This window comes from Zophobas morio, unplaced genomic scaffold, assembly GCF_036711695.1.
Source record: "Zophobas morio isolate AGI-343-1 ecotype UQ-CSIRO unplaced genomic scaffold, CSIRO_AGI_Zmor_V1 ptg000008l, whole genome shotgun sequence".
Lineage (NCBI taxonomy): Eukaryota > Metazoa > Arthropoda > Insecta > Coleoptera > Tenebrionidae > Zophobas > Zophobas morio.
In genome coordinates this window covers 5,256,624-5,281,835 of record NW_026972113.1, presented here as the reverse complement: position 1 = coordinate 5,281,835, position 25,212 = coordinate 5,256,624, and the positions used below count along the sequence as shown (strand labels likewise).

Below are 25,212 nucleotides of genomic sequence, written 5' to 3'. Positions count from 1 at the left end.
TTTCGTTTTTTAGTTTCTTTAATTTTACAACAGTTTTCGGTTTTTTAATGTTCCGACTATATAATCTCAATTTAATTTTTTTTCAATTTTTCGATTTGCAATTTCTCAATTTTTCGTTTTTTATTTTAATTTTTCAATTTTTCGAATAAAATAAAATGAAAAAATTGCAAAATTGTAAAACTAAAAAATCAAAAAAGTGCAATATCGAAAAAACGAAATATTTTTAAAATCTAAAAATTATAAAATTGGAGGGTTACATTGCAAAAATAAAGGAAATGAAACATCGAAAAAAATATGACAAAATGAAAAGCAAAAAAACGGGAAAATAAAAAATAAAGGTCAAGAACTTGAAAAATTGTAAAGACAACATCGAATAGTCAAAAAATCGGGAAATAGGAAAATCAAAAAAATAGAAAGTTCGACAAATCGAAATACCAAAATATTAAAAAATCTAGAATATGAAAATTGGAAAAATTGATAAATAAAAAAGTCCCAAAACTGAAATATTGAAAAATTGAGAAATCGAAAAACTGATAAATTAAAAAAATGGAAAATTTGAAAACACATTTCGGTTTTTTAAAGTTTCTATTTCTCCATTTTTCGACCTTTAGATTCTTCAATTTTTCGATGTTTTGAAATTTAGTTTTTTGATTAGGTACTCGATTTTTCAGTTCTTCGAATTTTCTATGTCAATTTTCCGAATTTTAAATTTTTTTGTTTCGATTTCTCAATCTTTCAATTTTTTTAAATGTTAATTTTTCAGTTTATCCATTATTTTTTTTTTTTAACTTCTCGATTATTTATCGATTGTCAATTTTTCCAATGTTTACATTTTTTCGGTTTTAGATTTTTAAATTTTTTGATTTATCGATTTTTTTAAATATTTATTTTTCAGTTTATCGAGTATTTTTTTTTAGTTTTCTCGATTTATCGAGTGTTAAATTTCCCAATTTTTCTATTTCTCGATTTTCTAATTTTCCCATTTTCCGATTTATGGAATTTTCCATGTTCGCCGCCTTCTCGATTTCCCGATTTTTCAATTTCCCAATTTTTCTATTGTCAGGTTTTTTCGACTTTTTAAATTTTCGATTTTTCGGTTTCTCACTTTTTCTGTTTCGGGATTTTTCAATTTATCGATATATATTTATCAATTTTTCAATATTTTAGTTTTCTGAAGTTTTGATTTCCCGATTTTTCGAAATTTTGATTCTTCAATTTTTCTGTTAATTTTTCCAATTTTTAAATTTCAGATTTTTCATTTTTTTGGCGTTTCGATTTCTACTAGATCATCAATATCGAATTTTCGGTTTTAGATTTTTAAATTTTTTGATTTATCAATTTTTTAATTTTCCCAATTCCTAGACTTCTCTATGTTCGCCGATTTCTCGTTTTTTCAGTTTTTCAGTTCTTTTATTTTTTCAATTTTCCAATTTTTCGATTTATCAATTTATTCTTTTTTTTCGATATTTCAATTTTGAGAATTTTCAATCATTTTTCGATATTTCAAATTTTTGATATTTCGATTTCTCGATCTTTCAATTGTGGGTTTTAGATTTTTAAATTTTACGATTTTTTTAGATTCTTGATTTTTCGATTTTATATATTTTTTTAATTTCAATTTTTCATTTTATCGATTTTTCAATTTCTCGATTTTCCGATTTTTTAATTTTCCAATTTTTCAATTTCTCAGGTTTTTGATTTTTCAATTTTTCGATTTTTTCCATGTTTCAGTTGTTTTTTAAATTTTTAGATTTTTTGAATTTCTCTATTTTCAATTTTTCGATTATTTAATTTTTTCCATTAAATTTATTTTATTTTCAGATTTTTTAATTTTAGATTATTCGATTACTCAGCTTTTCAGTTCTTCGATTTTTCTGTCAATTTTTCCAATTTTTAAATTTCAGAATTTTAATGTTCTTGGTGTTTCGATTTCTGGATCTTTCAATTTATCGATATTTCAGTTTTAAATTTTTTGATTTATGGATTAAAAATTTTTTGTCGATTTTTTAATTTTCCCATTTCCTAGATTTTTCAATGTTCGCCGACTTCTCGATTTCTAGATTTTTCAGTTTTTCAATTATTCTATTTTAAGAATTTCCAATTTTTCGATTTCCAGGTTTTTGGTTTTTCAATTTTTCCACTTTTTAAATTTTAGATTTTTGGGTTTCCCAATTTTTCAGTTTGGGAATTTTTCAATTTATCAACTTAGATTTATCAATTTTTCAATACATATTACAGTTTTTTCGATTTTTCTAGGTCCATTTTTCCAATTTTTAAATTTTAGATTTTTCAATTTTTTGGTGTTCCGATTTCTCCATTTTTCAATTTATTGATTTTTCGGTTACAGATTTTTAATCTTTTGATTTTTCGGTTTTAGATTTTTAAATTTTGGTTTTTGATTAATGGGATTTTCAATTTTTTTAAATGTTAATTTCCCAATTTTTCTATTTCTCGATTTTTTTTTCTCTCATTTCCCGATTTCTAGACTTTCCGATGTTCGCCGACTTCTCGATTTCCCGGTTTTTGATCTTTCAATTTTCGATTTTTCGGTTTCTCATTTTTCAGTTTGGGGATTTTTCAATTTATCGCTTTATATTTACCAATTTTTCAATACATATTTCAGTTATTTAAAGCTACGACTTCTGTAGTTTTCGATATTTTGATTCAATTTTTCGATTTTTAAAATTTTTGATTCTTCAATTTTTCCGATTTTTAATTTTTTTATTATCGATTAAATAATTTTGCAATTTCCCGATTTATCGATTGTTAATTTTCCCGATTTTTCAATTCTTCCATTTTTCGATTTTACAATTTTTCTATTTCTCAGTTTTTTTTCGACTTTTTAAATTTTCGATTTTTCGATTACACATTCGATTTTTCAGTTCTTTGATTTTTCTATTTATGCCAATTTTTCTAGTTTTTAAATGTTACATTTTTCAATTTTTCAATATTTTGATTTCGACTTCTCGGTTACAGATTTTAAAATTTTCGATTTTTCATTTTTCAGTTTATCGATTTTTCAATTCTTCGATTTCCCAATTTGTCGAAATTTCCATGTTTTGGTTGTTCAAATTCCCTATTTTCAGATTTAACAATTTCTTTACATTTTAAATTTTTAAATTTTTCAATTATTTTTTCGGCTTTCCAATTTTTCAATTTTTTGATGTTTCGATTTCCCGATTTTAATTTTTTTTTAGTATTTCAATTTTTCGATTTTTCAAAATTTCTGTTTCCCAATTTTTCAGCATTAATTTTATTTTTTGATTTAAAAAAATAATTATTTCTCGATTTTCAGTTTTTCAACTGATCGCAAAGTATTTTTCTTGCTGGTTATATACAATATATTACATATTGTCTGTACTTGTAAGCAACCCAGAAATTGTGTAAATCAACATTTACAGTAGAGTCCCCGAAATAGTGACCATCGACTATTGTTTGACTGGGCGAGCAGTTTGCTGGTGGTTTTCAGTGAGAATTTTTGTAAACAGCGAGTTCATATTCACTATTTTGCGAACTCTAGTTTACATGCATCGATAGCGCCAAAGCTATTACAGGACATTGTTGATTTGACCAATAAAAAAAAATTGGGGCTAGCCCTCCACAGGTCCATCAGTCAAGCTTATTAGTTATTATATATTTTGTGATTAAAGAAGGCTTAAACAATAAGAATAATAATAATAATAGACAAAAACAAGGTGGATCTAGAAAGCACAGATACATGGATGTATTATTTTATAAAAATGAAATGGCGTTCACTAAGCAACATTTTAAGGTGACGTCATTACAATGTGGGTGGGGATGGTCAGATACATTTTGCCAACTACGAAACAGCAAATTTCGAACGCACTGTATTTAATTCCTTCCTTCATCATCAATTTCGCCTACGAAGTCACAAAAACCATAATAACTCGTGGAATATTAACGACGTTTCGCAGGCCAGGAATGAGCCCAAACGAGGGAAGCCTCGGGGGGTGTTTACATAATGAAATGCAGTCGATGGAAGGCATGCGGGCGGCAAAGCGCCGAAAAAATTCACCCTAAACCGAGCCCGGCCGTAGACGGGTTGTTGACCTCGGCGGGTTCACGTGGGGGACCTCGACGGAAAGAATAAGAGGCCGCGCCTTCCCCTATGGGAGATGGAAGAAAGGATAGCGCTGACGCACGTCGCGGTGCAACAACTCATGCGACCTTGGTCGGCCCAATTATTCGCCAGGGCCGGATTCGGGCTTTGTTTTAATGGCGATTAAATAAATCACACGCGTTGAAGATCGACGGGAGCAATTAAATCACGAAAATTTTTATTTGTTCCTTATTATGGTAACGTGCAGGAAGTAACCTTCTGGTTAATGATGGATAAGTCAGTGCGTTGACGTTTGTTAATTGACGCACGTATTGATTAAATTAAGTAATGACGATCGGAGTGCTCTTGTTTTAAAATACTACCATGGAAAACTGATGGTTTTCCATAACGGTATCATAAATTACACAGAAAAAACAAATATGCATCAATTTCAGGGCTGTATTTGAACAAAGTTGGACAATTGAAATCGCCACACTCATACAAAGTTTTACTATAAACAAAAAAAAAAAATTGTAGTGTTTCACTACGTGTGAGAAATGCAAAACCGGGCTTTTTCTGATAATATATGAATATACAAAATTAGAAATTTCTAGGAGTAATATTATAATTAAATATAAATAAGTCAATTTTTTCCACATGAGAAACGATTTTTTTAATAAAAAAATTAAGTACATACTTGATTATAAAAAATGTTTGCGATTTTTGTTTTCTGATAACCTCCATAAAGGAAAAACCACTGGCGTAAAAACACTCCCGCAGGTTTTTTTACTTGAATTTTACAATTGATTGATTTTTCTTTCTTTTTCTCGAATTTTTCGAGTTTCCAAGTTTAAATTTTTAGTTTTACAATTTTTCAAACTTCGAATCTTTCAATTTTTAGATTTTGCAATTTTTCGATTTACAATTTTCCGTTTGGGTTTTTATTTTAATTTTTTCAATTTTCTGATTTACGATTTTTCAATTTTTCATTTTCCTTGTTTCTTCAATTTTTTAATTTTGCATTTTTTTATTTTCTTTATTTTTCCAATTTTTCAATTTTTCATTTTTTTTGTTACTTCATTTTAGGCTAAGCCACTCCTCGAAATTAAATTTTTAAATTTTTCGGAATTTTGGATGTTTCAATTTTTAGATTCTCAATTTTTTTCCTTTTTTTTCGAAGTAAAATTTTTCGCATTTTTCTACTTTTCGTTTTAAATGTGTCGTGATAATTAAACTTTTGTATTTTTAATTTCCCGATAATTAATTTTTCGATCTTTCAATGTTATAGTTTTTCAATTTTTCGTTTCTTCAGGTTTTCGATTTGCAATTTTTCAATTTTCCAATTTTTAATTTTTTTCAGTTTTTCGATTTTTCAACTGGAAAAATTGCAAAATTGGAAAATAAAAAAAGAAAGACTATAAAGTGAAAACTTTGGAAAATCTACAAAATGGAAATCAAGAACTCGAAAAATCGAAGAAGCGAAAATTGAAAAATGTCATTCAAAATCTTAATATTCAAAATTAAAGAAATCGGAAAATTGATAATCGGAAATTCGCAACGTTTTTCACTTGAATTTTTCAATTCTTCGATTTTTCTTTTGACTACATTTCAGTTCTGGAATTTTTCAGTTTCTCAAATTTCAATTTTTCGATTTCTCAATTTTCCGACATTTCAGTTTTGTGATTTTTCAATTTTTGGCGTTTCAAAGTATTCGATTTATCGATTTTTCAGTTTTTGAATTCTTCCATTTTTACAATTTTTCAATTTCTCAGGTTTTCGATTTTTTGATATTTGGATTTCTCGATTCTTCAAATTTTCGATACTTAAATTTTACGATTTTTCGAATACTCCTATTTTTGGCAATTTTTTAAATTTTAGATTTTTAAATTTTTTGATTTTTCGGAATTTTGCATGTTTCAATTTTTAGATTCTCAATTTTTTTCATTTTTTTTTCGAAGTAAAATTTTTCGCATTTTTCTACTTTTCGTTTTAAATATGTAGTGATAATTAAATTTTTTTATTTTTAATTTTTCAATTTCCCGATAATTAATTTTTCGATCTTTCAATGTTATAGTTTTTCATTTTTCCTTTCTTCAATTCTTCGATTTGCAATTTTTCGATTTTCCAATTTTTAATTTTTTTCAGTTTTTCGATTTTTCAACTGGAGAAATTGCAAAATTGGAAAATAAAAAAAGAAAGACTATAAAGTGAAAACTTAGAAAAATCTACAAAATGGAAATCAAGAACTTGAAAAATTGAAGAAGCGAAAACTGAAAAATTAGAAGATTAAAAATCGAAAAAATGCAAAAACGAAAAATGTCATTTAAAATCTTAATATTCAAAATTAAAGAAATCGGAAAATTGATAATTGGAAATTCGAAACGTTTTTCACTTGAATTTTCAATTCTTCAATTTTTCTTTTGACGATATTTCAGTTCTGTAATTTTTCAGTTCCTCCAACTTCAATTTTTCGAGTTCTCAATTTTCCGACATTTCAGTTTCGTGATTTTTCAATTTTTGGCGTTTCAAAGCATTCGATTTCCCGATTTTTCAGTTTTTGAATTCTTCCATTTTTACAATTTTTCAATTTCTCAGGTTTTCGATTTTTTGATAATTGGATTTCCCGATTCTTCAAATTTTCGATACTTAAATTTTACGATTTTTCGCATACTCGCATTTTTGTCAATTTTTTAAATTTTAGATTTTTAAATTTTTTGATTTTTCAATTTTTCTATCCTTCAATTTCTTGACTTCTCGGTTTTAGATTTTTTATTTTTTTGATTTTTAAAATCATTGATTTTTCGATTTTCCATTTTTTTTAATATCAAGTATTTTGCAGTTCATCGATTTTTCAATTTCTCAATTTATAGATTTTTTGATCTTCCAATTTTACAATTTTTCAGGTTTTTGATTTTTCAAATTTTCCAGTTTTTTTAATTTTCGAGTTTTCGATTTCTCAATTTTTCAATATTGCAGTTTTGGGACTTCTCTATTTATCAATTTTTCGATATTTCAGTTTTCGGATTTTTCAATATTTTTAAATTTGCTATGTTTCGATTTCTCTATTTTTCAATCTTTCCATTCTTCATTCATATTTTAGATTTGCCAATTTTTTGGTTTTTCAATTTCTGAATCTTTCAATTTTTTTGATTTTCGTATTTCCCGATTTCTGGACTATTCGACATTTTCTTTCGATTTTACAATTTTTTCAGTTTTTCGGCTTAAAAAAATGGAAAAATTGTAAAAGTGTAAAACAAAAAATGAAAAACGGAAAACTATAGTGTGAAAACTGAAAAATCTAAAAAGTTGAAAAATGGAAGAAATGAAAGCAAAAAAAATTGAATGAGCAAAAAATCGAAAAAGTGCGAAAACGAAAAAACGAAATTGTCTTGTGAAATCTAAATATTGAAAATTAAAGACATCGGAAAATTGGTAATTGAAAATTCCCAGCTTTTTTGACTCGAATTTTTCAATTCTTTAATTATCCATTTCTTCAAATTTTCGATTTGTAATTTTTTGTTTTCGTTATTTTTACAATTTTTCGATTTCATAATTTTTTGTTTTTTCAATTTCAGTTCAGTTTTTCGATTTGCACTTTATTTTTTAATTTTTGTTTCTTCAATTTTACGAGATGACAGAGTTTTTCGATTTTACAATGTTTGGGTTTTCCAACTTTTCGAACAAAATTTTTTTTTATTTTTAATTTTTCAATTTCCCGATAATTAATTTTTCGATCTTTCAATGCTATAGTTTTTCAATTTTTCTTTTTTTCAGTTCTTCGATTTGCAATTTTTCGATTTTCCAATTTTTAATTTTTTTCAGTTTTTCGATTTTTCAACTGGAAAAACTGCAAAATTGGAAAATAAAAAAAGAAAGACTATAAAGTGAAAACTTTGAAAAATCTACAAAATGGAAAACAAGACCTCGAAAAATCGAAGAAGCGCAAACTGAAAAATTGGAAGATTAAAAATTGAGAAACTTTAAAATCGAAAAAGTGCAAAAACAAAAATGTCATTTAAAAGCTTAATATTCAAAATTAAAGAAATCGGTAAATTGATAATTGGAAATTCGCAACGTTTTTCACTTGAATTTTTCAATTCTTCAATTTTTCTTTTGACGATATTTCAGTTCTGGAATTTTTCAGTTCCTCCAATTTCAATTTTTCGATTTCTCAATTTTCCGACATTTCAGTTTTGTGATTTTTCAATTTTTGGCGTTTCAAAGTATTCGATTTCCCGATTAATCCACTTTTCGATATTCGATTTCTCCCGATTTTTCAGTTTTTGAAATCTTCCATTTTTACAATTTTTCGATTTCTTTTTTGATGTTTGGATTTCCCGATTCTTCAAATTTTCGATACTTTAATTTTTCGATCTCTTAAATTTTACTATTTTTCGAATACTCGTATTTTTGTCAATTTTTTTAATTTTAGATTTTTAAATTTTTTTGATTTTTCGATTTCTCTATCCTTCAATTTCTTGAATTCTCGGTTTTAGATTTTTAATTTTTTTGATTTTTAAAATCATTGATTTTTCGATTTTTAATTTTTTTTAATATCAAGGATTTTGCAGTTTATCGATTTTTCAATTTCTCAATTTTTCGATTAATGGATTTTTTGATCTTCCAATTTTTCGATTTTTCAAATTTTAGGTTTTTCAAATTTTCGTTTTCGATTTCTCAATTTTTCAGTATTTCAGTTTTGGGACTTTTCTATTTATCAATTTTTCCATATTTCACTTTTCGGATTTTTCAATATTTTTAAATTTCTGATGTTTCGATTTCTCTATTTTTCAATCTTTCCATTCTTCATTTTGCGATACTTCAATTTTTTTTAATTTTCTATTTGTCAAGTTTTCCAATTTTTTGCTATTTCAATTTCTGAAACTTTCAATTTTTTTTATTATCATATTTCCCGATTTCTGGACTATTCGATATTTTCGGATTAAAAAAATGGAAAAATTGTAAAAGTGTAAAACAAAAAATGAAAAACGAAAAAGTATAGTGTGAAAACTGAAAATTCTAAAAAATGGAGATCAAGAACTTGAAAAATGAAAGAAACGAAAAAAAAAAAAAATGAATGATTAAAAAATGAGAAACATTGAAAAAATCGAAAAAGTGCGAAAACGAAAAAACGAAATTGTCTTGTGAAATCTGAATATTGAAAATTAAAGAATTCGGAAAATTGGTAATTGAAAATTCCCAGCTTTTTTGACTTGAATTTTTCATTTCTTCAATTTTTGTTTTTCTGCTTCTTCAGTTTTTCATTTTCCAACTTTTGAATTTTTAAAATCTTTAGTTATTCATTTCTTCAAATTTTCGATTTGTAATTTTTATTTCTTTATTTTTACAATTTTTCGATTTTATAAATTTTTGTTTTTTCAATTTCGATTCAGTTTTTCGATTTGCAATTTATTTTTTAATTTGTTGTTTCTTCAATTTTACGAGATGTCAGAGTTTTTCGATTTTACATCTTTGGGTTTTCCAACTTTTCGAATCACAAAAATGGAAAAATTGCAGAATTGTAAAATCAAAAACTCGAAAAACTGAAGACAGGAAAAATTATAGAATCCGAATATTGAAAATTAAAGAACTCGGAAAATCGGATAATTGAGAAATTCAAAAATTTGCAATTTGATTTTTTTTTAAATTGGAATATCGATGAACTAAAAAATCAAAGATTTAAATAAGGAAACGAAAAATCGAAAAATAAAAATTGTAGAATCGAAAAATTTGGAAGTCGGGAAATTGAAAAACTGTAAAACTTGTAAAAACGAAAACCCGAAACCGAAACTTTGAAAAATGGCAACACTGAAAAATGGAATAATTGAAAAATGATGCAGACGACAGCCAGACAGACGCCGGACAGACGGAAACGGGAAACCACTTTTTCGTACTATAGAGGTCATGGAACGTCGAGAAAACTGAACTCAACCAATGCTCAGGAAGTAAAAAATCATTACATCGCATATTTCCGAGGCGCTTAGTTTTCGTGATCTGCATAAACGTAACAAGATCACCTCGAACTTTCAGAAAATGAGTTTCGCCGAACTTTCAAAGCTCTAGTTTTTGTCTTAGATTTGAAATTTCATCGTCGGTGAAAGAAAATTAAAGTTGTCCTAGCTTTTCAGATCAAAGCTGCCAGTGAGAAACCCGATATGAAAGAAACCAATTCGATCCTGCATCTACCAATATCCATCAAAGTTCACAGGAAATTTCCTCCAGCACTAATCATTTCCAGCGCCTTTCTTCCGACATTTCGAACAGATTAAATTGCACTAGTTGCAAAAAATACAACCTTCCACACATGTAACCACCTCGCTTCGAGTAATTAAATTTCAACACCAAATTTCACAACAATCATACGCCGTCTCTCAGATCAAAGAAAATCACCAATTTACCACCAATCCCACTGCCAAAGCACCCGTAGAGGTGCACAAACCCTTTGTTCCCCCCAAATGCCAATACCAAACGCCGAACTTTACCAAGACCCAGCTTCCACAAACACAAATTAATTACCCCCTCCCCGGCCGTAAATCGTCTGTGGAAAAAATCCACCACGCTTCGGAACCGAGCCCCGAAAATCTGCCTAATGCACCTCCGACCCCGATTTCGCGCAAACCCTTTTTTAGGTGGGGTTGGCGTTGCGGCGGTGCGTGTGGGAATCGATAGAAGACGAACGCACTGTCACGAGGAACAGACGGCGTGCTGCAGGACCGTATAGGCAGAATCGATAGGCGCGTTGCCGCCCCCATAGGCGGAGGCGGCGGTTTCACTCTCTGCCGTCGGCTTTAAAGGGGATGGAGCGGCGGCGGTATCGATCGCCGTCCGCCCCGCACACGCTCCCCAAGTGCATAATTTAATGCCGAAAGACTAGACACGGGGAAGGGTTGGAGAAAAGTTAATTCGGTCAGATGGAATGTATGCGTGCATCGTAGAAACGCTCGAATTTGCGCGATGGTACTTTGAGGAGATAGGACTTACCATGCTAAATGAGACGGAGTACGAGATGGCCGGATGGAGCTAGAGCTGGTGTTTGAGGTACATTTGATGGCTGATGTTCACTGCACCTGCAATTAAAAATTGGTCGTGAGTTATTTATTAATTAATTAATAATTTCAGTCCTATTAACAAACACTTGAAGTTAAAGCTTGCTATTATTGCTGAGGGGCCATTTTTTCCAGTTGGTTATCTGTTTTAAATATATTTTTCATTATCTGTTCCACGTCGCCAAGAACCATGTTAGGTTACAATAATGTCGAAGTACAAAACAATAACAGAAAATATAAATCCGATATGTATTGCTGGAACAAATATATGCAATATTTAATGCTACAGTTAATGAAAAACAAATACAGATTGGTTTTCCTGGTGTGATATTGATTACTGGAATTGTAATTTATTCTTGATTTGTTTGGATTGAAAGTGAAAATTACGAGGTTGTGAATGTGATTATATTTACGTTTGACCGTGTACGCGCTGTGACGTCAGAGCGATAAGTGTGAAGACAGTTAATATTTTAACATTGCAAAATGTACACATTGACGCTTTTTGTGGAGCGATATCACTTTAATTATGTTAATACAGATAGGAAGTACGTCGAGATTAAAGAAATATGTACCCAAGTACATTATATAAAAATCCGGGACGACAGACAGACAGACAGAAGGAAAGGTATAGGAGACGCTCCTAACATAAAAAATTGGTCGAAGGTTATTTCGACAGAAGTTCCCTCGTCCTTGAAGTGCACCCCAACAAATCCCGGTTTTTGATAAATTACAAAAAATGGAAAATTCGAAAAGTCGAAAGATTGAACGAAATCGAAAAATTGAAAAAAATGAAATCTTAAAAAATTCCCAAAATTGAAATGTTGAAAAATTTTAAAATTCTAAAAATTGAAATATGTACAATTGTACATACATACATACTAAAAAGTTTAAAGTCGGGAATTCGAAACATTAAAAAATCTAAAAATGGAAAAATCGTTGATATACAATTTAAAAACTCGAGAAACTAAAAATCAAAAAACTAGAACTCGAGAAATTGAAAATCCTGCAATTAAAATAATTGAAAAATTGAAGAATCGAAAAACTAAAAACTCGGTAAATTGAAAAATTCCGAATCTAAAATGTCGAAGAATGGAAAAACGTGGAATCCAAAGGTCGAAAAATCGAGAAATCGAAATTGAAAAAGATGGAGAAATCGAGAAGCCCCGAAACGAAAAATTTAAAATTGAAAAATTTAAGTTAAAAAACCCGATAAATCGAAAATTTAAAAAATCGATACATCGAAATCTCGATAAATTGGAAAATCGGAAAACTGAAAAATCGAAAGATCAAAAAATAAAAATATCTAAAAAAAAATGAAGTCAAAATGTCGAAAAATTGAAGAATTGAAAAATATAAAAATCGAGAAAAATAGAAAAATCGAAAAATCCCAAAATTGAAAAATTCTAAAACTGAAACAACAAAAGAAATCGAAAAATTGGAAAATCTAGAAATCAAAAAACCGAAAAATCAAGAAATAAAAATATCTAAAAAAAATACGAAAAATTAAAATGTCGAAAAATTGAAAAATCGAGAAATCTAAACATCAAAAAATCGAAATATCGAAAAATTCCAAAATTGAAAAATCCTAAAACTGAAACATCGAAAACTTGAGAAATCGAAAAATTGGAAAATCTAGAAATCAAAAAGTTGAGAAATCAAAAAATCGAAAAATTGGAAAATAAAAAAATCGCTTAATATGGCAATTAAGACAAGGAAAAATCGAAAATTTCGAAACGCCAAACATTAAAATATTGAAAAATCGAAGAATTTGAAGAATCGGAAAATTGAATCGAAAAAATGAAATATAGGAAAATCAAGAAACCGAAAATAAAAAACTGAGAAATCGAAATATCTGAAATTAAAAAAAAAAACGAAAAATGAAAATGTCGAAAAACTGAAGAGTGGAAAAATTGAATCGAGAAATCAAAACATTAAAAAATCGAAATATCGAAAAATCCCAAAATTGAAAAATCCTAAAACTGAAACATCAAAAGCTTGAGAAATCGAAAAATTGGAAAATCTAGAAATCAAAAAATCGAAAAATCAAGAAATAAAAATATCTAAAAAAAAATACGAAAAATTAAAATGTCGAAAAATTGAAAAATCGAGAAATCAAACCATCAAAAAATCGAGAAATCAAAACATCAAAAAATCGAAATATTGAAAAATCCCAAAATTGAAAAATCCTAAAACTGTAACATCGAAAAATTAGAAAATCGGAAAATCAAAAAATCGCTTAATAGGGCAATTAAGAAAAGGAAAAATCGAAAATTTCGAAACGCCAAAGATTAAAATATTGAAAAATCGAAGAATCTGAAGAATCGGAAAATTGAATCGAAAAAATGAAATATAGGAAAATCGGGATATCGAAAATAAACTGAGAAATCGAAATATCTGAAATTTAAAAAAAAACCGAAAAATGAAAATGTCGAAAAACTGAAGAGTGGAAAAATTGAATCGAGAAATCAAAACATCAAAAAATCGAAATAACGATAAATCCCAAAATTGAAAAATCCTAAAACTGAACCATCGAAAACTTGAGAAATCGAAAAATTGGAAAATCGGAAAATCAAGAAATCACTTAATAGGGCAATTAAGAAAAGGAAAAATCGAAAATTTCGAAACGCCAAACATTGAAATACTGAAAAATCGAAGAATTTGAAGAATCGGAAAATTAGATCGAAAAAATAAAGTACATATAGAAAAATCGAGAAATCAAAAATAAAAACTGAGAAATCGAAATATCTACAATTAAAAAAAAAAGCGAAAATTGAAAATGTCGAAAAACTGAAGAGTCGAAAAATTGAATCGAGAAATCAAAACATTAAAAAATTGAAAAAGTAAAATATCGAAAAATTAAGAAATCGAAGCACCAAAAAAACGAAAAATCTACGATAAAATTGACAACTGACGTATTAAAAAACCGAAAAATAGAGAAATCAAAATATCTAAAATTGAAAAAAAAAGAAAAATTAAAATATCGAAAAATTCAAGAATCGAAAAATTGAATTTTTCTTCAATCTTGAAAAATTCCCAAAATTGAAATGTTGAAAAATTGTGAAATCGAAAACTTGAAAAATCAAAATGAAGTCGAAAAATTTTAAAATTCTAAAAATTGAAATATGTACAGTTGTACATACATACATACTAAAAAGTTTAAAGTCGGGAATTCGAAACATTAAAAAATCTAAAAATGGAAAAATCGTTGATATAAATTATAAAACTTCAAAAATCGAGAAACTAAAAATCAAAAAACTAGAACTCGAGAAATCGAAAATCCTGCAATTAAAAAAATCGAAAAATTGAAGAATCGAAAAACAAAAAACTCGGTAAATTGAAAAATTCCAAATCTAAAATGTCGAAGAATGGAAAAACGTGGAATCCAAAAGTCGAAAAATCGAGAAATCGAAATTGAAAAAGATCTATCGAGAAGCCCCGATACGAAAAATTTAAAGTTGAAAAATTTAACTTAAAAAACCCGATAAATCGAAAATTTAAAAAATCGATACATCGATATCTCGATAAATTGGAAAATCGGAAAACTGAAAAATTGAAAAATCAAAAAATTGAGAACTTGAAAAATCAAAAAATTGATAATCGCAAAATCTAAAAGCGAGAAGTCGAAAAATCGAAAGATCAAAAAATAAAAATATCTAAAAAAAATGAAAAATCAAAATGTCGAAAAATTGAAAAATCCTAAAACTGAAACATCGAAAACTTGAGAAATCGAAAAATTGGAAAATCTAGAAATCAAAAAGTTGAAAAATCAAAAAATCGAAAAATTGGAAAATCAAAAAATCGCTTAATGGGGCAATTAAGAAAAGGAAAAATCGAAAATTTCGAAACGCCAAACATTAAAATATTGAAATTTGAAGAATCGGAAAATTGAATCGAAAAAATTAAATATAGGAAAATCGAGAATTCGAAAATAAAAAACTGAAAAATCGAAATATCTGAAATTAAAAAAAAAACCGAAAAATGAAAATGTCGAAAAACTGAAGAGTGGAAAAATTGAATCGAGAAATCAAAACATCAAAAAATCGAAAAATTAAAAAATCGAAATATCGAAAAATCCCAAAACTGAAAAATCCTAAAACTGAACCATCGAAAACTTGAGAAATCAAAAAATTGGAAAATCGGAAAATCAAGAAATCGCTTAATAGGGCAATTAAGAAAAGGAAAAATCGAAAATTTCGAAACGCCAAACATTGAAATATTGAAAAATCGAAGAATTTGAAGAATCGGAAAATTGGATCGAAAAAATGAAATATGTATAGGAAAATCGAGAAATCGAGAATAAAAACTGAGAAATCGAAATATCTAAAATTAAAAAAAAAAAACGAAAATTGAAAATGTCGAAAAACTGAAGAGTCGAAAAATTGAATCGAGAAATCAAAACATTAAAAAATTGAAAAAGTAAAATATCGAAAAATTGAGAAATCGAAACAGCAAAAAACCGAAAAATCTAACATAAAATTGAAAACTGAAGTACTAAAAAACCGAAAAATAGAGAAGTCGAAATATCAAAACTGAAAAAAAAAAGAAAAATTAAAATGTCGAAAAATTCAAGAAGCGAAAAATTGAATTGAAAAATCAAAATATCAAAAAAATCGAAAAACTGAGAAACCGAAAATTCAAAAAATGAAAAAGTCTTAAAAATCGGGAAGTCGAAAAGTCGAAAAATCAAAGAATCGATTTATAGAGAGAGAAAATTTCGAAATATTCTGAATATATTGAAGACAATTTTATAATGAATTTCAACATAACAAAGATAATGATATTCTAAAATACATATCTATAATAGACTTGGTTTTTGAGAAACCTTGCGACTTCTGAGCTCATTTATATAGTGATGCATTTTCTTGAAGGTTATGTAGCAGTTATATAATTTTTGACTACTAGTAACGAGGTGGTTTAAATATGACCCCAGTAATACGTCACGTAAATAAATAAAAATGTGTCTATTTAACAATTTTTCAATTGTTTTAAATGGTTATTAAACATAATAACTTTCCACTTAGTACAAGACATCGTCTTGCTTCTACAGAAATTTCCAAGTAAAGTAGAGTCCGCTAAATAGTGAACATTATATGTTAAAAAACATGAACTACTAATCTCTAAAACCCTGGTCTTTTTTCTTCGAAAAGTTATAAATCGAAAACGTGGCTATTTTCTTGTTAGAAATTAAAACAAAATTTCCAGAATATAGATAAAAATAATAAAAACATGTTTTTAATAGTTATTGTATTAATTAACACAATAACAACACGGACTGATAAGCATTCTATGATAAAACGCGCAGGGTTAAACTTCTGCTGTTAGAAGTGTCTGGAACAAAATGACGCGACGTTCACAATACAAAAGTTCGATTGTATTTTATTTTTACGTAAAAAATAGGGGCAGATTCATAAACCACAAGTACAACAGGATGTTATTTTACAAAAATTGAGTAAGAACATTGCACCCACAAACCGATTTGGTGGTGATGATTGCAAACGTGTGATATTGAAGAAATATGAAGCGTCCGATTTTTCTTGCGCACTACAGTACAGTTGACGAAGTATGCTAAATTGCACAGATGGATCCTATTAAAAAATTAAAAATAGCAAAACTTAAGAGGAAAAGTAAACAGCAATAAAATGACTAAGAAACACAAATAAAATTAAACGTTATTAGTTAATAGATGCATGTCTACGGTAAAGTTTGGCGCAAATTAAATTAAAGACTGACATTTTTTTAATTCACATGCTGGGGAAAATATAGTTAGTGTGGTAATGTGAATCAACGTTAGGTTAATAATTACTTGTGCAACTACTAGTGAGCGGGACGAGACACACGAGGATGCAATTTTTGAAAACCTAAATCGGGTGATCAATGTTGATAGTAATCGGGTCATCCTTGAAAATTTAGACATATGTCCTTAAAACACGCAAAGTCTAGTGCAGCCTTGACGATTACTTTTTGTTAGCAATTCAACTTTATGAATGACACTTAAAAGTTTAGTTTATCTAACCAATCAGTACATTTACAATGTGTTCGATCACTTTCTTATCAATAAGAGACTTTGTCACCCTTTATAAATCAACAAGATGATGCCACAGCCCACGCAACTTTCTTTGTTACAAGAAGGATGACTCAATTACAATAATTTTTGATCACCCTCAAGTTAGGTAAAACTGGTAATCCGAATGTGTTTTCTCTTGTTGTCATGCGAGTTACTTTTTTTCTAATAAAACACTTAATAAAGTTCTAGCTTGAATGCGAGACGCGAAAAAAGTCCACAAAGAATGTAATTACTTCAGAAACGCGCTCGAACTAAGCGAAAATACACACTCTGACGCCGCCACGAGCAATGTTCGTCATTTAAAAAAATATTTTGACAAAAACACATTTTTTAAATGCTGTACAAAGTATATTTCCAACAAAAATAATGGTTCCATATATTCGTATGTATAGATTTTATTCAACTAAAATTAAATTAATGGCTTGAAATGCTTTTAAATAAATGCAAATTTGGTTTTCTAAATTGGGAAAATTATTTCGCCGTCTGATGCTACAATTAATTTGTTAATTGGTTCCGACGTTGGCACTCTAGTTATTTTGCTTCTAAAAGCAAGTAATTAGTTAAAAAAATCGTAAGAAATAGAAGCATTGTGTTCAAGCTATATAACGCCTACATTGGATATTACGAAAAAGGGTTTTGCAAATTTTTTTGTTCGCTAGCTGTTGTACAATTAGGGTATAGTGAAGCTAATAACAATGTTGAATTTATAGTCGTCTCGTCCGAATAATGAACAAGACTTTGTTTTATTGAAAGACACCAATAAACCGCTTAGAATTACGGCAATGATTACAGCTGCCTGAAAGATACAAAGGTTCTATGAATTAGATGCTCATTATTTGGGCAAGTAAATATCGAAAAAATTGCATACATTGTCGTTTTTAGGATTTACGCAGAAATTTGTTGGCAAAAATGGAATTTTAGAAACATTAAGGAAGGCCAGGAACGTGTATAATGTACAATGTGTAATTTTTCTATTCCAAAAAATCTTTTTTTTTAATTTTTGAACTTTTGAATTTTTCAGTTTTGCGATTTTGTGTTTTTAGTTTTTTAACTTTATGAGTTTAGAATTTTAAGTTTTTCGAAATCGAAATATCTGAAATTAAAAAAAAACTAAAAATGTAAATGTCGAAAAACTGAAGAGTGGAAAAATTTAATCGAGAAATCAAAACATCAAAATATCGAAAACTCCCAAAATTGAAAGATCCTAAAACTGCACCATCGAAAACTTGAGAAATCGAAAAATTGGAAAATCGGAAAATCAAGAAATCGCTTAATAGGGCAATTGAGAAAAGAAAAAATCGAAAATTTCGAAACGCCAAACATTGAAATATTGAAAAATCGAAGAATTTGAAGAATCGGAAAATTGAATCGAAAAAATGAAATATAGGAAAATCGAGAAATCGAAAATAAAAACTGAGAAATCGAAATATCTAAAATTAAAAAAAAAACGAAAATTGAAAATGTCGAAAAACTGAAGAGTCGAAAAATTGAATCGAGAAATCAAAACATTAAAAAATTAAAAAGGTAAAATATCGAAAAATTGAGAAATCGAAACACCAAAAAACCGAAAAATCTAACATAAAATTGAAAACTGAAGTACTAAAAAACCGAAAAATAGAGAAATCGAAATATCTAAAATTGAAAAAAAAAGAAAAATTAAAATGTCGAAAAATTCAAGAATCGAAAAATTGAATTGAGAAAACAAAATATCAAAAAATCGAAAAACTGAGAAACCGAAAATTCAAAAAATGAAAAAGTCTAAAAATCGGGAAGTCGAAAAGTCGAAAAATCAAAGAATCGATTATACAGAGAGAAAATTTCGAAACGCCAAAAATTTACTGGGCCAAATTTTGAAATGACGTTATCAATTTTTAGGAGTGGAGCGGCACGCGAAAACAATATTCTGAAAATATTGAAGACAATTTTATAATGAATTTCAACATAATGATAATACCTATAATGGACTTTTCAATTTTTCAGTTTTACGATTTTGTAGTTTTTAGTTTTTTAACTTTATGAGTTTTGAATTTTAAGTTTTTCAAAATTTTGATTTATCAATCACGATTTGATTTTTTATCGTGATTGATAAATCAAAATTTTTTAATTTACATTTTTCGATTTTACAGTGAGCTGGGTTTGTCAATTTCTAGATTCAGTTTTTGAATTTTCCATTTGTGAATTTTTGTTTTTTCAATTTTTCGAATTTAGTTTCCACCTTCAGGTTTTTTAGTTTTCAATCTTTAATTTTTCCAATTTTTGGTCTCCCAGATTTTTGATTTGCAATTTTTCAATATTTATAAGTAATCGAGATCTCAATTTTTAATTTAGCTTTTAAATTTTTCAAGTTCTCTGTAGTTTAATGTTTCATTTTCCAAGATTCTAATTTTTAATTTAATTCAAAAAGAACAAATTTATTAAAACTGAAATTTTCACGATTTTTCAATTTTTCTATTTGAAGTTTTCTTAACTAATTAATTTTTAATTCTTTCACCGCGTTTATTTATATTGTGTCGACTGAGCATTTTTTAATAGCACCCATTTTTGAGTTTTTAAAATTCTTTGGTTTTCCGATTTTGCAGTTTCTCCATTTTTCGAATTTGTTTTAATTTTTCCAAAGTTTCTATTTATCAACTCTTCAATTTTTCTATTTAATTGTTGCATAGGTTTTTAACTTTTTCGATTTAGAATTATTCAATTTTACAGTTTTTCGCTTTCAAGTTTCCTAGTTTTCAATTTTTCGAATTTTTAGATTTTCGATCGTGCAGATTTTCGTTCCTTCGATTTTTCGATTTTTCAAATTTTCATGTCTTCAATTTTTTGATTTGTAGTTTTTCTAGTTTTCAGTTTTAGTCATTTCAAATTTTAGCTTTTAAATAATCAAGTTCTCGTTTTTGCATTTTTAAATTTTGGACAACACGAACAAGTTTATTCAAACCGAAATTTTGAAAAATTGTAAAGCAGAATTTTTTGTTTCGTGGAAAAATGGAAACATCCAAAATAAAAAATCAAAAAATTGGAAATCTAACTGAAAAAACCAAAAAGTAAAGATCGAAACATTGAAAAATCTAAAAATAATTATAGACAGAACCAATCTAAAAGGTGAAGCACGAAATTCGATTGAAAAATCGAAAAATTTCTATTTTTTAATTTACATTTTTCGATTTTACAGTCAGCTGGGGTGTCAATTTCTACATTCAGTTTTTGAATTTTCCATTTGTGAATTTTTGTTTTTTCGATTTTCCGAATTTAGTTTCCGACTTTTGGTTTTTTAGTTTTCAATCTTTAATTTTTCCAATTTTTGGTCTCCCAGATTTTTGATTTGCAATTTTTCAATATTTATAGTTAATCGAGGTCTCTATTTTTAATTTAGCTTTTAAATTTCTCAAGTTCTCAGTAGTTTAATGTTTCATTTTCCAAGATTCTAATTTTTAATTTAATTCAAAAAGAACAAATTTATTAAAACTGAAATTTTCACGATTTTTCAATTTTTCTATTTGAAGTTTTCTTAACTAATTAATTTTTAATTCTTTCACCGCGTTTATTTATATTGTGTCGACTGAGCATTTTTTAATAGCACCCATTTTTGAGTTTTTTAAAATTCTTTAATTTTCCGATTTTGCAGTTTCTCCATTTTTCGAATTTGTTTTAATTTTTCCAAAGTTTCTATTTATCAACTCTTCAATTTTTCTATTTTTCTATTTAATTGTTGCATAGGTTTTTAACTTTTTCGATTTAGAATTATTCAATTTTACAGTTTTTCGCTTTCAAGTTTCCTAGTTTTCAATTTTTCGAATTTTTCGATTTTACAGTCAACTGGGTTTGTCAATTTCTAGATTCAGTTTTTGAATTTTCCATTTGTGAATTTTGTTTTTTCAATTTTTCGAATTTAGTTTCCGACTTTTGGTTTTTTAGTTTTCAATGTTTAATTTTTCCAATTTTTGGTCTCCCAGATTTTTGATTTGCAATTTTTTAATATTTCAATTCTGCACTTCTTTTTCATTTTGTAGATATTTTAATTTTTCCTTATTTCAATTAATCGAGATCTCGATTTTTAATTTAGCTTTTAAATTTTTCAAGTTCTCTGTAGTTTAATGTTTCATTTTCCAAGATTCTAATTTTTAATTTAATTCAAAAAGAACAAATTTATTAAAACTGAAATTTTCACGATTTTTCAATTTTTCTATTTGAAGTTTTCTTAACTAATTAATTTTTAATTCTTTCACCGCGTTTATTTATATTGTGTCGACTGAGCATTTTTTAATAGCACCCATTTTTGAGTTTTTTAAAATTCTTTAGTTTTCCGATTTTGCAATTTCTCCATTTTTCGAATGTTTTAATTTTTCCAAAGTTTCTATTTATCAACTCTTCAATTTTTCTATTTTTCTATTTAATTGTTGCATAGGTTTTTAACTTTTTGATTTAGAATTATTCAATTTTACAGTTTTTCGCTTTCAAGTTTCCTAGTTTTCAATTTTTCGAATTTTTCGATTTTACAGTCAGCTGGGTTTGTCAATTTCTAGATTCAGTTTTTGAATTTTCCATTTGTGAATTTTTGTTTTTTCAATTTTTCGAATTTAGTTTCCGACTTTTGGTTTTTTAGTTTTCAATGTTTAATTTTTCCAATTTTTGGTCTCCCAGATTTTTGATTTGCAATTTTTCAATATTTCAATTCTGCACTTCTTTTTCATTTTTTAGACATTTTAATTTTTCCTTATTTCAATTAATCGAGATCTCAATTTTTAATTTAGCTTTTAAATTTTTCAAGTTCTCAGTACTTTAATGTTTCATTTTCCAAGATTCTAATTTTTAATTTAATTCAAAAAGAACAAATTTATTAAAACTGAAATTTTCACGATTTTTCAATTTTTCTATTTGAAGTTTTCTTAACTAATTAATTTTTAATTCTTTCACCGCGTTTATTTATATTGTGTCGACTGAGCATTTTTTAATAGCACCCATTTTTGAGTTTTTTTAAATTCTTTAGTTTTCCGATTTTGCAGTTTTTCCATTTTTCGAATTTGTTTTAATTGTTGCATAGATTTTTAACTTTTTCGATTTAGAATTATTCAATTTTACAGTTTTTCGCTTTCAAGTTTCCTAGTTTTCAATTTTTTGATTTGCAGTTTTTCTAGTTTTCAGTTTCAGTCATTTCAAATTTTAACTTTTAAATAATCAAGTTCTCGTTTTTGCATTTTTAAATTTTGGACAACACGAACAAGTTTATTCAAACTGAAATTTTGAAAAATTGTAAAGCAGAATTTTTTGTTTCGTGGAAAAATGGAAACATCCAAAATAAAAAATCAAAAAATTGAAAAATGTAAAAATAATAATGGACAGAACCAATCTAAAAGATGAAGCAACGAAATTCGATTGAAAAATCGAAAAATTGGAAAGTGCAAAATCCAACAATTAAAAAAACTGGAAATTAAAAAATTGCGAATAAAAAAATTGCCACAACGAAAAATTAAAAATCAAACAAACTAAAAATTCGAAAAGCTGAAAAAGCAAAATTTTAAATTTGCAATTTCAAAAAAATTGCAACACGGGAAATTGAAGAACCGATAAAATTCAAAAATAGAAAAATCGTGGAATCTAGAAATGGAAACATCCAAAATAAAAAATCAAAAAATTGAAAAATCTAAAAATAATTATAGATAGAACCAATCTAAAAGGTGAAGCAACGAAATTCGATTGAAAAATCGAAAAATTGGAAAGTGCAAAATCTAACAATTAAAAAAACTGGAAACTAAAAAATTGCGAATAAAAAATTGCCACAACGAAAAATTAAAAATCAAACAAACCAAAAATTCGAAAAACTGAAAATACAAAATTTTAAATTTGCAATTTCAAAAAAATTGCAACACGGGAAATTGAAGAACCGATAAAATTCAAAAATAGAAAAATCGTGGAATCTAGAAATTGCAAATCTCAAAAGTGAAGTAACGAAAAACTAAAAAATCGAAAAATTAAACTGGGAACTCAAAAAATTGCAAATCAAAATATTGGAGAAAAGCAAAATTAAAAATCGAGGAACGGAAAATTCGAAACACTGAAAAAACGAAAAAATTAAAAATCCGAAAGTTGAAAACTCAAAAAGTTGCTAATCGAACAATGCACTGTTTAATGATGGCGACAGCGAATACCCCCTTCTTAAGATGAAAATAACTAATTTTTCACACAAGCCGCCCCTGATCCAAAGAACAAAGGTCCTGTCTTCAAAAATAAAAGCTTACCCTCTATATAATATTACAGACTAATTTGTATGCTGTAATTCTAGAATCTCGAAAGTTGTTCTGTTAATCTAATCAATGCATATCATTACTTGGTCTTAGTACCCGTAATGATAGAAGTCTTGCCTGAATGCCGGTCATTTCCGGGTCAGTGGTGGGTCTTAATTATAATAATAATAATAATAAAAATAATTCAAAATAAAATACAGAAATCAGCAACATAACTGAGACCGGACCTGAACCCGCTGTCAAGATGTTGGTGCAAAATATTAATTTATGATGGCAGAGGGTCGTGCTGGCCACAAACCACACAACAGGGAATATTATTTTCAATTACTAGTTTTATTGGTGCCATAAAATCTCACAGAATTTGTAAACCTACAGAATCGTAGTTTTTTGATAAATGACATTGCAATTAGAATTACTATACATACGATATATTCCTTCATTTTGACAAATTTTACACAACACATGGGTTATTTTGAACAAGACGGGACTACAGCGCATTAAGAATTTTGTGTCAAGCGGATCCTTGGTCGAAATACTGCGAATATGTATGTGGCCCCCAAGATCTTATGATCTTACTCCTACATAGTTTTTTGTGGCGATACTTAAACACCTGTTAATAATCCTTTCCAAGGATGACTTGATCACAAATTATGCTGATCGCCCGATATATTTTTGTATCAATTACGATATGTAGACCTTAATGACACTATGCTAGAAGCACGTAGAACCCAGTGCCACGTGTCAAAATTTTAGTGGCTGCAAAATGACGTTCCTAGTACAGGCAACTTGATTCCGAAGTTCAGTACCACGACCTGAATTGCGAAATACTTGATTTATTGTTTACAACAAAGCGCATTTTGGCAATCAAAAATACGAACGTCAAAGCTGACTTTTACTAGTAATCAAACGTGCACATCTTACTAACAACGTATTTGTGTTTTAGTCACATGAAAATCACTTGAACGAATCCACCAGACCCAGTCCTGGCCCCGGGCCAAAATTTCGCAGAAAACACTCACATATAACAACAAAGAATACATTCGACTGGACAAATAATCTCGGTTATGTGCAACGTTGGAATATAGTCTAAACAAAGATTTTCTTTCCACGTAAACGTGCTTCGTCACACAATAGCCCCGTCATAATAGAAAATCGTGCTTTACGTTCCCACCTGGACCCCATAAATCCCGCAATTCCCTCAAGGGCTCTACGTTCTGGCCAATTTCCGTTGAAAAAAGCGAATTCTGCCAACAAATAAACCTTAAATCAATCAGATCTGCCAAAACAGTTTTCCTACAGCTCAAGGTTTACTATCGAAACCCAAGGCTAAACAATTTTCATTTTTACGATCGACCTGTTGTACTTAAGGTGAAATCGTCCACACGCTCGCTTGAACTTTATAAATAAACAAAAATATTGTCGTTTTTATTGTTGCGACAAATATGTTTTCGATCGTTGTTTACTAGCAGACATCGCGATAACACCACTCAAAACATCCATGACGAAACGGAGTTCATAGAATGGGAAAATTTGGTCAAATTTTCCAAAAATTTCGACGAAAACAAAGTGTGACTTAACGGAGCTGAGAAATAACAAGTGCGTTGCGTAAGCACCCAATCGAATTTTCTCAACTGCACTCAATCCCAAAGGCTAATTAAGCCATAAAGTGACCCAAAAACGTTCCATGATGAAAACCAAGCAACTTTCTACTGGAATTTCGAAAGTTTCTTTCAATAACAATGAAGCAGAAAGTAACTGTACCGAGGAAAATGGCGACATACAATTATAAACCCCACAACAACA

The 25,212-nt window shown here is 28.0% G+C and overlaps 1 protein-coding gene across 2 annotated transcripts in view; it reads right to left on the bottom strand.

Moving 5' to 3' along the window:
* Positions 1-25,212, bottom strand: part of Drn (doctor no) — an 80,159-nt gene that overhangs the window by 54,755 nt on the left and 192 nt on the right. For both annotated transcript variants that reach the window (XM_064050503.1, XM_064050505.1), the window contains exon 2: positions 11,042-11,127. The gene's annotated coding sequence lies outside the window, so the exon portion shown is untranslated. The remainder of the gene's footprint in view (positions 1-11,041; positions 11,128-25,212) is intronic.